General features: G+C 36.1%; 1 long non-coding RNA gene across 1 annotated transcript; it reads right to left on the minus strand.

Moving 5' to 3' along the window:
- Positions 1-10,726: 10,726 nt before the first annotated feature.
- Positions 10,727-19,335, minus strand: LOC127288259 (uncharacterized). Its single transcript, XR_007844009.1, has 2 exons — positions 19,108-19,335; positions 10,727-11,925 (listed from the first exon to the last, which is right to left on the minus strand). It is a non-coding gene; the product is annotated as an uncharacterized LOC127288259 (long non-coding RNA).
- Between the last annotated feature and the right edge of the window lie 669 nt (positions 19,336-20,004).

Below are 20,004 nucleotides of genomic sequence, written 5' to 3' on the forward strand. Positions count from 1 at the left end.
ACATCATTAATATGTAACAAAAAAAGTAAAGGACCCAGATGCGAGCCCTGAGGCACACCAGACGTCGCCGGAAATGCTCTAGAATATACGTTTTTAATACGAACAGAGTTATATCTATTCGTGAGGTAACTTTTAAGAAACGTAATCAAAATTTCAGAAAAACCGATTGCTTTCAGTTTAGCTAAAAGTATATTGTGGTCAATTCTATCAAAAGCTTTAGCAAGGTCTGTGTAAATGGAATCTACCTGTAATTTATTTTCAAGACTGTTAAATAAATAGTCAGTGTAAATACATAGGTTAGTAGCTGTCGTTCTTCCTCTCACAAACCCATGATGCTCCTCTATAAATAAATTTTTCACAGATAGATAAATAATATCAGAAATGATACTTTCAAAGACTTTAGCAATTGCACTTAAAATGGTTACTGGTCGATATTTAGCGACATTGTTAGCTTTACCACTCTTGTAGACCGGAACAATATAGCCCTTTTTCCACTCAAAAGGAAAAATACTACAAGAGAGAGATTTATTAAATAAAATAAAAAGAGATACAACAAGAGAGTTTGAAAAATTCAAAAACTTGTATATGAAATAATTTCAAACATTAATATTTGAAAGTATTGTAAATTTACAATACTTTAATACAAAAAATGTTTGAAAAATTCAAAAACTTGTATATGAAATAATTTCAAAAACTTATGTTTGAAAGTTTTGTAAATCTTAAATATTTTCATACAAAAGTTTTTAAAAATTTCAAAGATTTGTATGTGAAATTTTTTAAAAACTAAATATTTGAAAGTATTGTAAACCTTCAATATTTTCAAACAGGAAATGTTTAAAAATTGCAAAATTTTTTATATGAAATAATTTTAAATATACATGTTTCAAAGTTTTGTAAATTTTCAATATTTTTCATATAAAAAAGTTTGAATATTTCAAAAATTTGTATCAAAATTAATTTTAAATACAAATGTTTAAGGGCGCACTCACACCTTTTGGTTGCCTGCCTGCAGGAGTTGTCGTGGCAACGTGAAGGAGTAACAGAGATAGTAAATTCAAATTTTCTCTCTCTGTTACTCCTACACATTGCCATGACAACTCCTGCAGGCAGGCAGGCAGCCAAAAGGTGTGAGTGCGCCCTTAATGTGTTGTAAATCTTTAATATTTACATACAAAAGTAAGTGTACTAACCATTTGGCTAGTTTCTTATTTTTTTAACTAAAAAGTATATTTAATGTTAAATATTATTAAAAATTTTAAATTCCTGTAAAATATCAACATGATATCACCGTGTGTTATCACCGTAAGGCGGACATCTTGACATTTTCCTGATTTCCCCAAGTATCAACCAGATGTCACGGTGATATCACCGGGGAATGTCACCGTGACATCAGGAGAATGTCAAAATGTCCGCCTTACGGTGATATCACACGGTGACACAGTTGATATCATGTTGATATTTTACAAGGATTTAAAATTTTTAAAAAATTATTATTTTTCATTATTTTCTTTATTTATTATTATTTTTTAAATTATTAAAAATTTTAAATCCCTGTAAAATATGAACATGATATCATGGTGATATCACCTTGATCTTACCATGATATCACCTCGATGTCACCGTGTGATATCACCGTAAGGCGGACATTTTGACATTTTTCTGATGTCACGGTGACATTCCCCGGTGATATCACCGTGACATCTGGTTGATATATCCTACTACTTGGGTGACGGTGACATTCCCCGGTGATATCACTGTGACATCTAGTTGATATATTGTGCTACTGTGGTTTATTTTGACACTATTTAGTTACATCCCCTAAATAAAAAGTGTAGTTTTTTTTGCCTTAAAAATTCATATTTAAACTCCCTCCCTTTACAGAAAGAAAAATGTCTGCTCGTGGTGTAAAATATTTAAAATTGAGAAAATATTTAATTTTCAAAATTGATATTATTAATTAATGAAGTAATTAATAATTAATAATAATTAATAATTAAAAAATTAATTATTATTAATTATTGAAATTAAGATAATAATGAGATAGTTGTAAAATACAATTTGTATTTTCGCGCTAGAAGATCATGCGCATTCATATTCACGCACTTTTACCGTGTGTGGTCGGTATAATAGAGTTCTTGTCACTTTTAAGGGGACTTTCTGGTTTAGAATTTCAAAAAAATCGATTTTTTTTTTGCTTAAAAATGTTCCACAGTGTCATAGAATTACTGTCCCAAAACGTTTTTTAAAAAATATGTACAAAAACAAAAGTTATAACAATATTTATGACGGTATGTATTTCAACAACAATCTACAGTTATCTTATTTACATATTTGGTGTTCCTGTTTTATTGATATTAGCTTGAAACATATTACTCGAGGGTTTTTGGGGTCGCTGATTACGAATTTGATGTCAGTTTTTGAAAATACAAAATGGCGGATCCAATATGGCGGACGAAAAAATAAAAATTCAACCGGATTTGCTTAAAACTTGTTACTCGGGGGTTTTTGGGGTCGCTGATTACGAATTTGATGTCAGTTTTTGAAAATACAAAATGGCGGATCTAATATGGCGGACAAAGATTAAGAAAGTAATTAAATTTAGTTGAAAATGGTTACTTGTGGCCTTTTGAGATTGCTAGTTATGAATATAGGCACAAAACATTAACGTTCTAGGAACGTTTTAATTAATTAAAAAAGTTAATTTTTTATTTTGTAGTCCGCCATATTGGATCCGCCATTTTGAATTTTTAAAAACGGACATCAAATTCGTAATCAGCGACCCTAAGAACTGCGGGATACGAAGTTCTGTTGTAATAAAAAGTTGTTTGATATTCATGACTCAATGAACTATGTTATGAAAACTTTGAACGCGTTTTTCTCGAAAACTCATTTTTCAAACTGGTACAGAGCTTTTCTCGAAATCTACCGAACCGATTTTGAAATCCCAAAAATTTTTCGATTCTTTATTTAAAAAACTGGGGCCTAAACCTCTAAAAACTCATATTTCTACCCCCTGTGTTTTTATATGGAGGTAAATTGACCCAAAAACACGGCGTTTTTGCGAGTTTTTGAGAAAAATGTACATAAAAAATAAAAAAACCTTTAAAAAAAATCGTTTTTGAGGTTTAGGCCCCAGAATAAATCCTTATGAAGAGATTCCCGTTTGGAACTTGAATTTATGTATTACAGGTTGCCCGGAAACTAACGTACCAAAAAAAGGTATCTTTTGGAAGTCGCCACCTACATCTATGAAATTGAACTAAATACACTCAAACATATTTTTTAAATTTTCTCTACGCAATGTGCTACAATGTCCAAAAATAGTTTTTACAATTTCTTTAATACTGTTCTTACAATAAAAGTTTTAAAACCTTCCTTTTTTGTCAATTCTAAACCAGAAAGTCCCCTTAAGAAAACTTTTATATTTTAATTAAATTGCAATTTTTATGAACTGTGCTCGTTAAATAATAAAAAAAAACCTGTGAGTCACTGGTTACCCAAAATGTCGTACTCACAATAAGTCAAATCCATCGGTACGAAGGGAACCTACTAAATCTTTTTTTCATCCAAGTGTAATCCATCGCTACGAAGAGAACCTCATAATTCTTTTTTTTTCAAGTGAAATTGCTTTTGATTCTGTATTTTGAGACGAGATCGCAAAATTTTCAAATTTTGCCTACTTTTCTCATTTCAGGAAAATATTATTTTTTTTCTTATAATTACAAAAAAATTCCAATATTTCTGCAAATTGGCATTCAAGTTTAATCCTTCGCTACGAAGAGAACCTCATAATTCTTTTTTTTTGTGAAATTGCTTTTGATTCTGTATTTTGAGACGAGAACGCAAAATTTTAAATTTTTGCCTATTTTTCTCATTTCTGGAAAATGTTATTTTTTTCTTATAATTACAAAAAAGTGCCAATACTTCTGCAAATGGGCATCCAAGTGTAATTCATCGCTACGAAGAGAACCTCATAATTCTTTTTTTTCAAAAGAAATTGCTTTTGAGTCTGTATTTTTAGACGAGAACGTAAAATTTTCAAATTTTGCCTAACTTTCTCTTTTCTGGAAAATAATATTTTTTCATTTAGATTTTGTTCGTCTACAGGATTTTTTGGAATTTTCTACAAAAAGCGGGAACGCTGGATATTTAAAGTTAATAAAAAAATTTTCAATCATTAGATTTCAAAGAGTTGCAACCCCTCTACAATTCCCGAGCAATAAAAAAATTTTTACTAAAAAATTATTGGAGTAATTTATTTCTATATCGACTTTTTTCAATTAATTGATTTTCTGCTGCGAGCGAATAAAGTGTGACCAAAAATTTTATTCTTGGTTGGAAATTGAAGAGGGATTGAAACTCTTTAAAGTATGGCCTACTATGGGTAAAGGATGGCATAAGATGACAAAGTATGGTCAAGAAGACTCGTGTTGTATTTCTCTCCCTGTCTGCCATTACTTTCTGCTCCTAGGGAGCATTTTTCTCCCGCTACACGTAATCTTTCAAAAAATGTGATTTCTGCCCAGCCACGACCCGCGTGGAAATGGAAGTATGGGCAAAAGATGGCAAAGTATGGCAAACTATGGGTTAAACATGGCCAAAAGCTGACAAAGTATGGCAACAGTATGGCAACAGTATTGCTAATGACCGAATCCTATAGTTAAAGTATGGCTTCAAAAAAAAACATTTTTTTCAATTCTCCAACTATGGGCGAACTATGGGCAAAGTATGTCGAAGTATAGGAAGCGAAAAAAACACTTTTTTTAAAATTTTTGAACTATGGGCGAACTATGGGCAAAGTATGGCGAAGTATGGGAGGCGAAAAAAACACTTTTTTTTAATTTTTGAACTATGGGCGAACTATGGGCCAAGTATGGCGAAGTATGGGAGGCGAAAAAAAAACTTTTTTTTAAATTTTCGAACTATGGGCGAACTATGGGCCAAGTATGGCGAAGTATGGGAGGCGAAAAAAACACTTTTTTTAAATTTTAGAACTATGGGCGAACTATGGGCCAAGTATGGCGAAGTATGGGAGGAGAAAAAAACACTTTTTTTTAAATTTTCGAACTATGGGCGAACTATGGGCAAAGTATGGCGAAGTATGGGAGGCGAAAAAAACACTTTTTTTTAAATTTTCGAACTATGGGCGAACTATGGGCCAAGTATGGCGAAGTATGGGAGGCGAAAAAAACACTTTTTTTTAAATTATCGAACTATGGGCGAACTATGGGCCAAGTATGGCGAAGTATAGAAGGCGAAAAAAACACTTTTTTTTAAATTTTCGAACTATGGGCGAACTATGAGCAAAGTATGGCGAAGTATGAGAGGCGAAAAAAACACTTTTTTTTAAATTTTCGAACTATGGGCGAACTATGGGCAAAGTATGGCGAAGTATGGAAGGCGAAAAAAACACTTTTTTTTAATTTTTGAACTATGGGCGAACTATGGGCCAAGTATGGCGAAGTATGGGAGGCGAAAAAAACACTTTTTTTTAAATTTTCGAACTATGGGCGAACTATGGGCCAAGTATGGCGAAGTATGGGAGGCGAAAAAAACACTTTTTTTAAATTTTTGAACTATGGGCGAACTATGGGCCAAGTATGGCGAAGTATGGGAGGCGAAAAAAACACTTTTTTTTATATTTTCGAACTATGGGCCAAGTATGGCGAAGTATGGGAGGCGAAAAAAACACTTTTTTTAAATTTTCGAACTAAGGGCGAACTATGGGCAAAGTATGGCGAAGTATGGAAGGCGAAATAAACACTTTTCTTTAAATTTTTGAACTATGGGCGAACTATGGGCCAAGTATGGCGAAGTATGGGAGGCCTAAAAAAAACTTTTTTTTAATTTTTGAACTATGGGCGAACTATGGGCAAAGTATGGCGAAGTATGGGAGGCGAAAAAAACACTTTTTTTTAATTTTTGAACTATGGGCGAACTATGGGCAAAGTATGGCGAAGTATGGGAGGCGAAAAAAACACTTTTTTTTAAAATTTCGAACTATGGGCGAACTATGAGCCAAGTATGGCGAAGTATGGGAGGCCCAAAAAAAAACTTTTTTTTAATTTTTGAACTATGGGCGAACTATGGGCAAAGTATGGCGAAGTATGGGAGGCGAAAAAAACACTTTTTTTTAATTTTTGAACTATGGGCGAACTATGGGCAAAGTATGGCGAAGTATGGGAGGCGAAAAAAACACTTTTTTTTAATTTTTGAACTATGGGCGAACTATGGGCCAAGTATGGCGAAGTATGGGAGGCGAAAAAAAAACTTTTTTTTAAATTTTCGAACTATGGGGGAACTATGGGCCAAGTATGGCGAAGTATGGGAGGCGAAAAAAACAGTTTTTTTAAATTTTCGAACTATGGGCCAAGTATGGCGAAGTATGGGAGGCGAAAAAAACACTTTTTTTTAAATTTTCGAACTATGGGCGAACAATGGGCAAAGTATGGCGAAGTATGGGAGGCGAAAAAACATTTTTTTTTTAAATTTTGAACTATGGGCGAACTATGGGCCAAGTATGGCGAAGTATGGGAGGCGAAAAAAACACTTTTTTTTAAATTTTCGAACTATGGGCGAACTATGGGCCAAGTATGGCGAAGTATGGGAGGCGAAAAAAACACTTTTTTTTAAATTTTCGAACTATGGGCGAACTATGGGCCAAGTATGGCGAAGTATGGGAGGCGAAAAAAACACTTTTTTTTAAATTTTCGAACTATGGGCGAACTATGGGCCAAGTATGGCGAAGTATAGAAGGCGAAAAAAACACTTTTTTTTAAATTTTCGAACTATGGGCGAACTATGGGCAAAGTATGGTGAAGTATGAGAGGCGAAAAAAACACTTTTTTTTAAATTTTCGAACTATGGGCGAACTATGGGCAAAGTATGGCGAAGTATGGGAGGCGAAAAAAACACTTTTTTTTAATTTTTGAACTATGGGCGAACTATGGGCCAAGTATGGCGAAGTATGGGAGGCGAAAAAAACACTTTTTTTAAATTTTCGAACTATGGGCAAAGTATGGCGAAGTATAGAAGGCGAAATAAACACTTTTCTTTAAATTTTTGAACTATGGGCGAACTATGGGCCAAGTATGGCGAAGTATGGGAGACGAAAAAAACACTTTTTTTTAAATTTTCGAACTATGGGCGAAGTATGGCGAAGTATGGGAGGCGAAAAAAACACTTTTTTTAAATTTTTGAACTATGGGCGAACTATGGGCCAAGTATGGCGAAGTATGGGAGGCCCAAAAAAAAACTTTTTTTTAATTTTTGAACTATGGGCGAACTATGGGCAAAGTATGGCGAAGTATGGGAGGCGAAAAAATCACTTTTTTTTAAATTTTCTAACTATGGGCGAACTATGGGCCCAGTATGGCGAAGTATGGGAGGAGAAAAAAAAACTTTTTTTTAAATTTTTGAACTATGGGCGAACTATGGGCCAAGTATGGCGAAGTATGGGAGGCCTAAAAAAAACTTTTTTTTAATTTTTGAACTATGGGCGAACTATGGGCCAAGTATGGCGAAGTATGGGAGGCGAAAAAAACACTTTTTTTTAAATTTTCGAACTATGGGCGAACTATGGGCAAAGTATGGCGAAGTATGGGAGGCGAAAAAAACACTTTTTTTTTAATTTTTGAACTATGGGCGAACTATGGGCCAAGTATGGCGAAGTATGGGAGGCGAAAAAAACACTTTTTTTTAAATTTTCGAACTATGGGCGAACTATGGGCAAAGTATGGCGAAGTATGGGAGGCGAAAAAAACACTTTTTTTTAAATTTTCGAACTATGGGCGAACTATGGGCAAAGTATGGCGAAGTATGGGAGACGAAATAAACACTTTTTTTTTAATTTTCGAACTATGGGCGAACTATGAGCGAACTATGGGCAAAGTATGGCGAAGTATGGGAGGCGAAAAAAACACTTTTTTTTAATTTTTGAACTATGGGCGAACTATGGGCAAAGTATGGCGAAGTATGGGAGGCGAAAAAAACACTTTTTTTTAAATTTTTGAACTATGGGCGAACTATGGGCCAAGTATGGCGAAGTATGGGAGGCGAAAAAAACACTTTTTTTTAAATTTTCGAACTATGGGCGAACTATGGGCAAAGTATGGCGAAGTATAGAAGGCGAAAAAAACACTTTTTTTAAATTTTCGAACTATGGGCGAACTATGAGCAAAGTATGGCGAAGTATGAGAGGCGAAAAAAACACTTTTTTTTAAATTTTCGAACTATGGGCGAACTATGGGCAAAGTATGGCGAAGTATGGAAGGCGAAAAAAACACTTTTTTTTAATTTTTGAACTATGGGCGAACTATGGGCCAAGTATGGCGAAGTATGGGAGGCGAAAAAAACACTTTTTTTTAAATTTTCGAACTATGGGCGAACTATGGGCCAAGTATGGCGAAGTATGGGAGGCGAAAAAAACACTTTTTTTAAATTTTTGAACTATGGGCGAACTATGGGCCAAGTATGGCGAAGTATGGGAGGCGAAAAAAACACTTTTTTTTATATTTTCGAACTATGGGCCAAGTATGGCGAAGTATGGGAGGCGAAAAAAACACTTTTTTTAAATTTTCGAACTAAGGGCGAACTATGGGCAAAGTATGGCGAAGTATGGAAGGCGAAATAAACACTTTTCTTTAAATTTTTGAACTATGGGCGAACTATGGGCCAAGTATGGCGAAGTATGGGAGACGAAAAAAACACTTTTTTTTTAAATTTTCGAACTATGGGCGACGTATGGCGAAGTATGGGAGGCGAAAAAAACACTTTTTTTAAATTTTTGAACTATGGGCGAACTATGGGCCAAGTATGGCGAAGTATGGGAGGCCTAAAAAAAACTTTTTTTTAATTTTTGAACTATGGGCGAACTATGGGCAAAGTATGGCGAAGTATGGGAGGCGAAAAAAACACTTTTTTTTAATTTTTGAACTATGGGCGAACTATGGGCAAAGTATGGCGAAGTATGGGAGGCGAAAAAAACACTTTTTTTTAAAATTTCGAACTATGGGCGAACTATGAGCCAAGTATGGCGAAGTATGGGAGGCGAAAAAAACACATTTTTTTAAATTTTCGAACTATGGGCGAACTATGGGCAAAGTATGGCGAAGTATGGGAGGCGAAAAAAACACTTTTTTTTAATTTTTGAACTATGGGCGAACTATGGGCAAAGTATGGCGAAGTATGGGAGGCGAAAAAAACACTTTTTTTTAATTTTTGAACTATGGGCGAACTATGGGCCAAGTATGGCGAAGTATGGGAGGCGAAAAAAAAACTTTTTTTTAAATTTTCGAACTATGGGGGAACTATGGGCCAAGTATGGCGAAGTATGGGAGGCGAAAAAAACAGTTTTTTTAAATTTTCGAACTATGGGCCAAGTATGGCGAAGTATGGGAGGCGAAAAAAACACTTTTTTTTAAATTTTCGAACTATGGGCGAACAATGGGCAAAGTATGGCGAAGTATGGGAGGCGAAAAAACATTTTTTTTTTAAATTTTGAACTATGGGCGAACTATGGGCCAAGTATGGCGAAGTATGGGAGGCGAAAAAAACACTTTTTTTTAAATTTTCGAACTATGGGCGAACTATGGGCCAAGTATGGCGAAGTATGGGAGGCGAAAAAAACACTTTTTTTTAAATTTTCGAACTATGGGCGAACTATGGGCCAAGTATGGCGAAGTATGGGAGGCGAAAAAAACACTTTTTTTTAAATTTTCGAACTATGGGCGAACTATGGGCCAAGTATGGCGAAGTATAGAAGGCGAAAAAAACACTTTTTTTTAAATTTTCGAACTATGGGCGAACTATGGGCAAAGTATGGTGAAGTATGAGAGGCGAAAAAAACACTTTTTTTTAAATTTTCGAACTATGGGCGAACTATGGGCAAAGTATGGCGAAGTATGGGAGGCGAAAAAAACACTTTTTTTTAATTTTTGAACTATGGGCGAACTATGGGCCAAGTATGGCGAAGTATGGGAGGCGAAAAAAACACTTTTTTTAAATTTTCGAACTATGGGCAAAGTATGGCGAAGTATAGAAGGCGAAATAAACACTTTTCTTTAAATTTTTGAACTATGGGCGAACTATGGGCCAAGTATGGCGAAGTATGGGAGACGAAAAAAACACTTTTTTTTAAATTTTCGAACTATGGGCGAAGTATGGCGAAGTATGGGAGGCGAAAAAAACACTTTTTTTAAATTTTTGAACTATGGGCGAACTATGGGCCAAGTATGGCGAAGTATGGGAGGCCCAAAAAAAAACTTTTTTTTAATTTTTGAACTATGGGCGAACTATGGGCAAAGTATGGCGAAGTATGGGAGGCGAAAAAATCACTTTTTTTTAAATTTTCTAACTATGGGCGAACTATGGGCCCAGTATGGCGAAGTATGGGAGGAGAAAAAAAAACTTTTTTTTAAATTTTTGAACTATGGGCGAACTATGGGCCAAGTATGGCGAAGTATGGGAGGCCTAAAAAAAACTTTTTTTTAATTTTTGAACTATGGGCGAACTATGGGCCAAGTATGGCGAAGTATGGGAGGCGAAAAAAACACTTTTTTTTAAATTTTCGAACTATGGGCGAACTATGGGCAAAGTATGGCGAAGTATGGGAGGCGAAAAAAACACTTTTTTTTTAATTTTTGAACTATGGGCGAACTATGGGCCAAGTATGGCGAAGTATGGGAGGCGAAAAAAACACTTTTTTTTAAATTTTCGAACTATGGGCGAACTATGGGCAAAGTATGGCGAAGTATGGGAGGCGAAAAAAACACTTTTTTTTAAATTTTCGAACTATGGGCGAACTATGGGCAAAGTATGGCGAAGTATGGGAGACGAAATAAACACTTTTTTTTTAATTTTCGAACTATGGGCGAACTATGAGCGAACTATGGGCAAAGTATGGCGAAGTATGGGAGGCGAAAAAAACACTTTTTTTTAATTTTTGAACTATGGGCGAACTATGGGCAAAGTATGGCGAAGTATGGGAGGCGAAAAAAACACTTTTTTTTAAATTTTTGAACTATGGGCGAACTATGGGCCAAGTATGGCGAAGTATGGGAGGCGAAAAAAACACTTTTTTTTAAATTTTCGAACTATGGGCGAACTATGGGCAAAGTATGGCGAAGTATGGGAGGCGAAAAAAACACTTTTTTTTAAATTTTCGAACTATGGGCGAACTATGGGCCAAGTATGGCGAAGTATGGGAGGCGAAAAAAACACTTTTTTTTAAATTTTCGAACTATGGGCGAACTATGGGCCAAGTATGGCGAAGTATGGGAGGCGAAAAAAACACTTTTTTTTAAATTTTCGAACTATGGGCGAACTATGGGCCAAGTATGGCGAAGTATGGGAGGCGAAAAAAACACTTTTTTTTAAATTTTCGAACTATGGGCGAACTATGGGCCAAGTATGGCGAAGTATAGAAGGCGAAAAAAACACTTTTTTTTAAATTTTCGAACTATGGGCGAACTATGGGCAAAGTATGGTGAAGTATGAGAGGAGAAAAAAACACTTTTTTTTAAATTTTCGAACTATGGGCGAACTATGGGCAAAGTATGGCGAAGTATGGGAGGCGAAAAAAACACTTTTTTTTAATTTTTGAACTATGGGCGAACTATGGGCCAAGTATGGCGAAGTATGGGAGGCGAAAAAAACACTTTTTTTAAATTTTCGAACTATGGGCAAAGTATGGCGAAGTATGGAAGGCGAAATAAACACTTTTCTTTAAATTTTTGAACTATGGGCGAACTATGGGCCAAGTATGGCGAAGTATGGGAGACGAAAAAAACACTTTTTTTTAAATTTTCGAACTATGGGCGAAGTATGGCGAAGTATGGGAGGCGAAAAAAACACTTTTTTTAAATTTTTGAACTATGGGCGAACTATGGGCCAAGTATGGCGAAGTATGGGAGGCCCAAAAAAAAACTTTTTTTTAATTTTTGAACTATGGGCGAACTATGGGCAAAGTATGGCGAAGTATGGGAGGCGAAAAAATCACTTTTTTTTAAATTTTCTAACTATGGGCGAACTATGGGCCCAGTATGGCGAAGTATGGGAGGAGAAAAAAAAACTTTTTTTTAAATTTTTGAACTATGGGCGAACTATGGGCCAAGTATGGCGAAGTATGGGAGGCCTAAAAAAAACTTTTTTTTAATTTTTGAACTATGGGCGAACTATGGGCCAAGTATGGCGAAGTATGGGAGGCGAAAAAAACACTTTTTTTTAAATTTTCGAACTATGGGCGAACTATGGGCAAAGTATGGCGAAGTATGGGAGGCGAAAAAAACACTTTTTTTTTAATTTTTGAACTATGGGCGAACTATGTGCCAAGTATGGCGAAGTATGGGAGGCGAAAAAAACACTTTTTTTTAAATTTTCGAACTATGGGCGAACTATGGGCAAAGTATGGCGAAGTATGGGAGGCGAAAAAAACACTTTTTTTTAAATTTTCGAACTATGGGCGAACTATGGGCAAAGTATGGCGAAGTATGGGAGACGAAATAAACACTTTTTTTTTAATTTTCGAACTATGGGCGAACTATGAGCGAACTATGGGCAAAGTATGGCGAAGTATGGGAGGCGAACAAAACACTTTTTTTTAATTTTTGAACTATGGGCGAACTATGGGCCAAGTATGGCGAAGTATGGGAGGCGAAAAAAACACTTTTTTTTAAATTTTCGAACTATGGGCCTAGTATGGCGAAGTATGGGAGGCGAAAAAAACACTTTTTTTTAAATTTTCGAACTATGGGCGAACTATGGGCCCAGTATGGCGAAGTATGGGAGGAGAAAAAAACACTTTTTTTAAATTTTTGAACTATGGGCCAAGTATGGCGAAGTATAGGAGGCGAAAAAAACACTTTTTTTTAAATTTTCGAACTATGGGCGAAGTATGGCGAAGTATGAAAGGTGAAAAAAACACTTTTTTTAAATTTTAGAACTATGGGCGAACTATGGGCCAAGTATGGCGAAGTATGGGAGGCCTAAAAAAAAATTTTTTTTAATTTTTGAACTATGGGCGAACTATGGGCCAAGTATGGCGAAGTATGGGAGGCGAAAAAAACACTTTTTTTTAAATTGTCGAACTATGGGCGAACAATGGGCCAAGTATGGCGAAGTATGGGAGGCGAAAAAAACACTTTTTTTTAAAATTTCGAACTATGGGCGAACTATGGGCCCAGTATGGCGAAGTATGGGAGGAGAAAAAAAAACTTTTTTTTAAATTTTTGAACTGTGGGCGAACTATGGGCCAAGTATGGCGAAGTATGGGAGGCCTAAAAAAAACTTTTTTTTAATTTTTGAACTATGGGCGAACTATGGGCCAAGTATGGCGAAGTATGGGAGGCCTAAAAAAAACTTTTTTTTAATTTTTGAACTATGGGCGAACTATGGGCCAAGTATGGCGAAGTATGGGAGGCGAAAAAAACACTTTTTTTTAAATTTTCGAACTATGGGCGAACTATGGGCAAAGTATGGCGAAGTATGGGAGGCGAAAAAAACACTTTTTTTTTAATTTTTGAACTATGGGCGAACTATGGGCCAAGTATGGCGAAGTATGGGAGGCGAAAAAAACACTTTTTTTTAAATTTTCGAACTATGGGCGAACTATGGGCAAAGTATGGCGAAGTATGGGAGGCGAAAAAAACACTTTTTTTTAAATTTTCGAACTATGGGCGAACTATGGGCAAAGTATGGCGAAGTATGGGAGACGAAATAAACACTTTTTTTTTAATTTTCGAACTATGGGCGAACTATGGGCGAACTATGGGCAAAGTATGGCGAAGTATGGGAGGCGAAAAAAACACTTTTTTTTAATTTTTGAACTATGGGCGAACTATGGGCCAAGTATGGCGAAGTATGGGAGGCGAAAAAAACACTTTTTTTAAATTTTCGAACTATGGGCAAAGTATGGCGAAGTATGGAAGGCGAAATAAACACTTTTTTTTAAATTTTTGAACTATGGGCGAACTATGGGCCAAGTATGGCGAAGTATGGGAGACGAAAAAAACACTTTTTTTTAAATTTTCGAACTATGGGCGAAGTATGGCGAAGTATGGGAGGCGAAAAAAACACTTTTTTTAAATTTTTGAACTATGGGCGAACTATGGGCCAAGTATGGCGAAGTATGGGAGGCCCAAAAAAAAACTTTTTTTTAATTTTTGAACTATGGGCGAACTATGGGCAAAGTATGGCGAAGTATGGGAGGCGAAAAAATCACTTTTTTTTAAATTTTCTAACTATGGGCGAACTATGGGCCCAGTATGGCGAAGTATGGGAGGAGAAAAAAAAACTTTTTTTTAAATTTTTGAACTATGGGCGAACTATGGGCCAAGTATGGCGAAGTATGGGAGGCCTAAAAAAAACTTTTTTTTAATTTTTGAACTATGGGCGAACTATGGGCCAAGTATGGCGAAGTATGGGAGGCGAAAAAAACACTTTTTTTTAAATTTTCGAACTATGGGCGAACTATGGGCAAAGTATGGCGAAGTATGGGAGGCGAAAAAAACACTTTTTTTTAATTTTTGAACTATGGGCGAACTATGGGCCAAGTATGGCGAAGTATGGGAGGCGAAAAAAACACTTTTTTTTAAATTTTCGAACTATGGGCGAACTATGGGCAAAGTATGGCGAAGTATGGGAGGCGAAAAAAACACTTTTTTTTAAATTTTCGAACTATGGGGGAACTATGGGCAAAGTATGGCGAAGTATGGGAGACGAAATAAACACTTTTTTTTTAATTTTCGAACTATGGGCGAACTATGAGCGAACTATGGGCAAAGTATGGCGAAGTATGGGAGGCGAAAAAAACACTTTTTTTTAATTTTTGAACTATGGGCGAACTATGGGCCAAGTATGGCGAAGTATGGGAGGCGAAAAAAACACTTTTTTTTAAATTTTCGAACTATGGGCCAAGTATGGCGAAGTATGGGAGGCGAAAAAAACACTTTTTTTTAAATTTTCGAACTATGGGCGAACTATGGGCCCAGTATGGCGAAGTATGGGAGGAGAAAAAAACACTTTTTTTAAATTTTTGAACTATGGGCCAAGTATGGCGAAGTATAGGAGGCGAAAAAAACACTTTTTTTTTAAATTTTCGAACTATGGGCGAAGTATGGCGAAGTATGAAAGGCGAAAAAAACACTTTTTTTAAATTTTAGAACTATGGGCGAACTGTGGGCCAAGTATGGCGAAGTATGGGAGGCCTAAAAAAAAATTTTTTTTAATTTTTGAACTATGGGCGAACTATGGGCCAAGTATGGCGAAGTATGGGAGGCGAAAAAAACACTTTTTTTTAAATTGTCGAACTATGGGCGAACAATGGGCCAAGTATGGCGAAGTATGGGAGGCGAAAAAAACACTTTTTTTTAAAATTTCGAACTATGGGCGAACTATGGGCCCAGTATGGCGAAGTATGGGAGGAGAAAAAAAAACTTTTTTTTAAATTTTTGAACTGTGGGCGAACTATGGGCCAAGTATGGCGAAGTATGGGAGGCCTAAAAAAAACTTTTTTTTAATTTTTGAACTATGGGCGAACTATGGGCCAAGTATGGCGAAGTATGGGAGGCCTAAAAAAAACTTTTTTTTAATTTTTGAACTATGGGCGAACTATGGGCCAAGTATGGCGAAGTATGGGAGGCGAAAAAAACACTTTTTTTTAAATTTTCGAACTATGGGCGAACTATGGGCAAAGTATGGCGAAGTATGGAAGGCGAAAAAAACACTTTTTTTTAAATTTTCGAACTATGGGCGAAGTATGGCGAAGTATGAAAGGCGAAAAAACACTTTTTTTAAATTTTAGAACTATGGCCGAACTATGGGCCAAGTATGGCGAAGTATGGGAGGCCTAAAAAAAACTTTTTTTTAATTTTTGAACTATGGGCGAACTATGGGCCAAGTATGGCGAAGTATGGGAGACGAAAAAAACACTTTTTTTTAAATTTTCGAACTATGGGCGAAGTATGGCGAAGTATGGGAGGCGAAAAAAACACTTTTTTTAAATTTTTGAACTATGGGCAAACTATGGGCCAAGTATGGCGAAGTATGGGAGGCCAAAAAAAAACTTTTTTTTAATTTTTGAACTATGGGCGAACTATGGGCAAAGTATGGCGAAGTATGGGAGGCGAAAAAAACACTTTTTTTTAAATTTTCGAACTATGGGCGAACTATGGGCCCAGTATGGCGAAGTATGGGAGGAGAAAAAAAAACTTTTTTTTAAATTTTTGAACTATGGGCGAACTATGGGCAAAGTATGGCGAAGTATGGGAGACGAAATAAACACTTTTTTTTTAATTTTCGAACTATGGGCGAACTATGGGCGAACTATGGGCAAAGTATGGCGAAGTATGGGAGGCGAAAAAAACACTTTTTTTTAATTTTTGAACTATGGGCGACCTATGGGCCAAGTATGGCGAAGTATGGGAGGCGAAAAAAACACTTTTTTATAAATTTTCGAACTATGGGCCAAGTATGGCGAAGTATGGGAGGCGAAAAAAACACTTTTTTTTAAATTTTCGAACTATGGGCGAACTATGGGCTCAGTATGGCGAAGTATGGGAGGAGAAAAAAACACTTTTTTTAAATTTTTGAACTATGCGCCAAGTATGGCGAAGTATAGGAGGCGAAAAAAACACTTTTTTTTTAATTTTCGAACTATGGGCGAACTATGGGCGAACTATGGGCAAAGTATGGCGAAGTATGGGAGGCGAAAAAAACACTTTTTTTTAATTTTTGAACTATGGGCGAACTATGGGCCCAGTATGGCGAAGTATGGGAGGAGAAAAAAACACTTTTTTTAAATTTTTGAACTATGGGCCAAGTATGGCGAAGTATAGGAGGCGAAAAAAACACTTTTTTTTTAAATTTTCGAACTATGGGCGAAGTATGGCGAAGTATGAAAGGCGAAAAAAACACTTTTTTTAAATTTTAGAACTATGGGCGAACTATGGGCCAAGTATGGCGAAGTATGGGAGGCCTAAAAAAAACTTTTTTTTAATTTTTGAACTATGGGCGAACTATGGGCCAAGTATGGCGAAGTATGGGAGGCGAAAAAAACACTTTTTTTTAAATTGTCGAACTATGGGCGAACTATGGGCCAAGTATGGCGAAGTATGGGAGGCGAAAAAAACACTTTTTTTTAATTTTCGAACTATGGGCGAACTATGGGCCCAGTATGGCGAAGTATGGGAGGAGAAAAAAAAACTTTTTTTTAAATTTTTGAACTATGGGCGAACTATGGGCCAAGTATGGCGAAGTATGGGAGGCCTAAAAAAAACTTTTTTTTAATTTTTGAACTATGGGCGAACTATGGGCCAAGTATGGCGAAGTATGGGAGGCCTAAAAAAAACTTTTTTTTAATTTTTGAACTATGGGCGAACTATGGGCCAAGTATGGCGAAGTATGGGAGGCGAAAAAAACACTTTTTTTTAAATTTTCGAACTATGGGCGAACTATAGGCAAAGTATGGCGAAGTATGGAAGGCGAAAAAAACACTTTTTTTTAAATTTTCGAACTATGGGCGAAGTATGGCGAAGTATGAAAGGCGAAAAAAACACTTTTTTTAAATTTTAGAACTATGGGCGAACTATGGGCCAAGTATGGCGAAGTATGGGAGGCCTAAAAAAAACTTTTTTTTAATTTTTGAACTATGGGCGAACTATGGGCCAAGTATGGCGAAGTATGGGAGGCGAAAAAAACACTTTTTTTTAAATTTTCGAACTATGGGCGAACTATGGGCCAAGTATGGCGAAGTATGGGAGGCGAAAAAAACACTTTTTTTTAAATTTTCGAACTATGGGCGAACTATGGGCCCAGTATGGCGAAGTATGGGAGGAGAAAAAAAAACTTTTTTTTAAATTTTTGAACTATGGGCGAACTATGGGCCAAGTATGGCGAAGTATGGGAGGCCTAAAAAAAACTTTTTTTTAATTTTTGAACTATGGGCGAACTATGGGCCAAGTATGGCGAAGTATGGGAGGCCTAAAAAAAACTTTTTTTTAATTTTTGAACTATGGGCGAACTATGGGCCAAGTATGGAGAAGTATGGGAGGCGAAAAAAACACTTTTTTTTAAATTTTCGAACTATGGGCCAAGTATGGCGAAGTATGGGAGGCGAAAAAACACTTTTTTTTAAATTTTCGAACTATGGGCGAACTATGGGCCCAGTATGGCGAAGTATGGGAGGAGAAAAAAACACTTTTTTTTAAATTTTCGAACTATGGGCGAACTATGGGCAAAGTATGGCGAAGTATGGGAGGCGAAAAAAACACTTTTTTTTAAATTTTTGAACTATGGGCGAACTATGGGCGAACTATGGGCAAAGTATGTCGAAGTATGGGAGACGAAAAAAACACTTTTTTTTAAATTTTCGAACTATGGGCGAACTATGGGCCAAGTATGGCGAAGTATGGGAGGCGAAAAAAACACTTTTTTTTAAATTTTCGAACTATGGTCCAAGTATGGCGAAGTATGGGAGGCAAAAAAAACACTTTTTTTTAAATTTTCGAACTATGGGCGAACTATGGGCCCAGTATGGCGAAGTATGGGAGGAGAAAAAAACACTTTTTTTAAATTTTTGTACTATGGGAGAACTATGGGCCAAGTATGGCGAAGTATGGGTGGCGAAAAAAACACTTTTTTTTAAATTTTCGAACTATGGGCCAAGTATGGCGAAGTATGGGAAGGCGAAAAAAACACATTTTTTTAAATTTTCGAACTATGGGCCAAGTATGGCGAAGTATGGGAGGCGAAAAAAACACTTTTTTTTAAATTTTCGAACTATGGGCGAACTATGGGCCAAGTATGGCGAAGTATGGGAGGAGCAAAAAACACTTTTTTTTAAATTTTTGAACTATGGGCGAACTATGGGCCAAGTATGGCGAAGTATGGGAGGCGAAAAAAACACTTTTTTTTAAATTTTTGAACTATGGGCGAACTATGGGCAAAGTATGTCGAAGTATGGGAGGCGAAAAAAACACTTTTTTTTTAATTTTTGAACTATGGTCGAACTATGGGCCAAGTATGGCGAAGTATGGGAGGCGAAAAAAACAATTTTTTTTAAATTTTCGAACTATGGGCCAAGTATGGCGAAGTATGGGAGGCGAAAAAAACACTTTTTTTTAATTTTTGAACTATGGGCGAACTATGGGCAAAGTATGGCGAAGTATGGGAGGCGAAAAAAACACTTTTTTTTAATTTTTGAACTATGGGCGAACTATGAGCCAAGTATGGCGAAGTATGGGAGGCGAAAAAAACACTTTTTTTTTAATTTTTGAACTATGGTCGAACTATGGGCCAAGTATGGCGAAGTATGGGAGGCGAAAAAAACACTTTTTTTTAAATTTTCGAACTATGGGCCAAGTATGCCGAAGTATGGGAGGCGAAAAAAACACTTTTTTTTAAATTTTCGAACTATGGGCGAACTATGAGCCCAGTATGGCGAAGTATGGGAGGAGAAAAAAACACTTTTTTTTAAATTTTTGTACTATGGGCGAACTATGGGCCAAGTATGGCGAAGTATGGGTGGCGAAAAAAACACTTTTTTTTAAATTTTCGAACTATGGGCGAACTATGGGCAAAGTATGGCGAAGTATGGGAGACGAAATAAACACTTTTTTTTTAATTTTTGAACTATGGGCGAACTATGGGCCAAGTATGGCGAAGTATGGGAGACGAAAAAAACACTTTTTTTTAAATTTTCGAACTATGGGCGAAGTATGGCGAAGTATGGGAGGCGAAAAAAAAACTTTTTTTAAATTTTTGAACTATGGGCGAACTATGGGCCAAGTATGGCGAAGTATGGGAGGCGAAAAAAACACTTTTTTTTAAATTTTCGAACTATGGGCCAAGTATGGCGAAGTATGGGAGGCGAAAAAAACAATTTTTTTAAATTTTTGAACTATGAGCGAACTATGGGCCAAGTATGGCGAAGTATGGGAGGCGAAAAAAAACACTTTTTTTAAATTTTCGAACTATGGGCGAAGTATGGCGAAGTATGGGAGGCGAAAA

The sequence above is a fragment of the Leptopilina boulardi genome, unplaced genomic scaffold (assembly GCF_019393585.1).
Source record: "Leptopilina boulardi isolate dan_hultmark-lab unplaced genomic scaffold, ZJU_Lbou_2.1 LbouV2_382, whole genome shotgun sequence".
Classification (NCBI taxonomy): Eukaryota; Metazoa; Arthropoda; class Insecta; order Hymenoptera; family Figitidae; genus Leptopilina; species Leptopilina boulardi.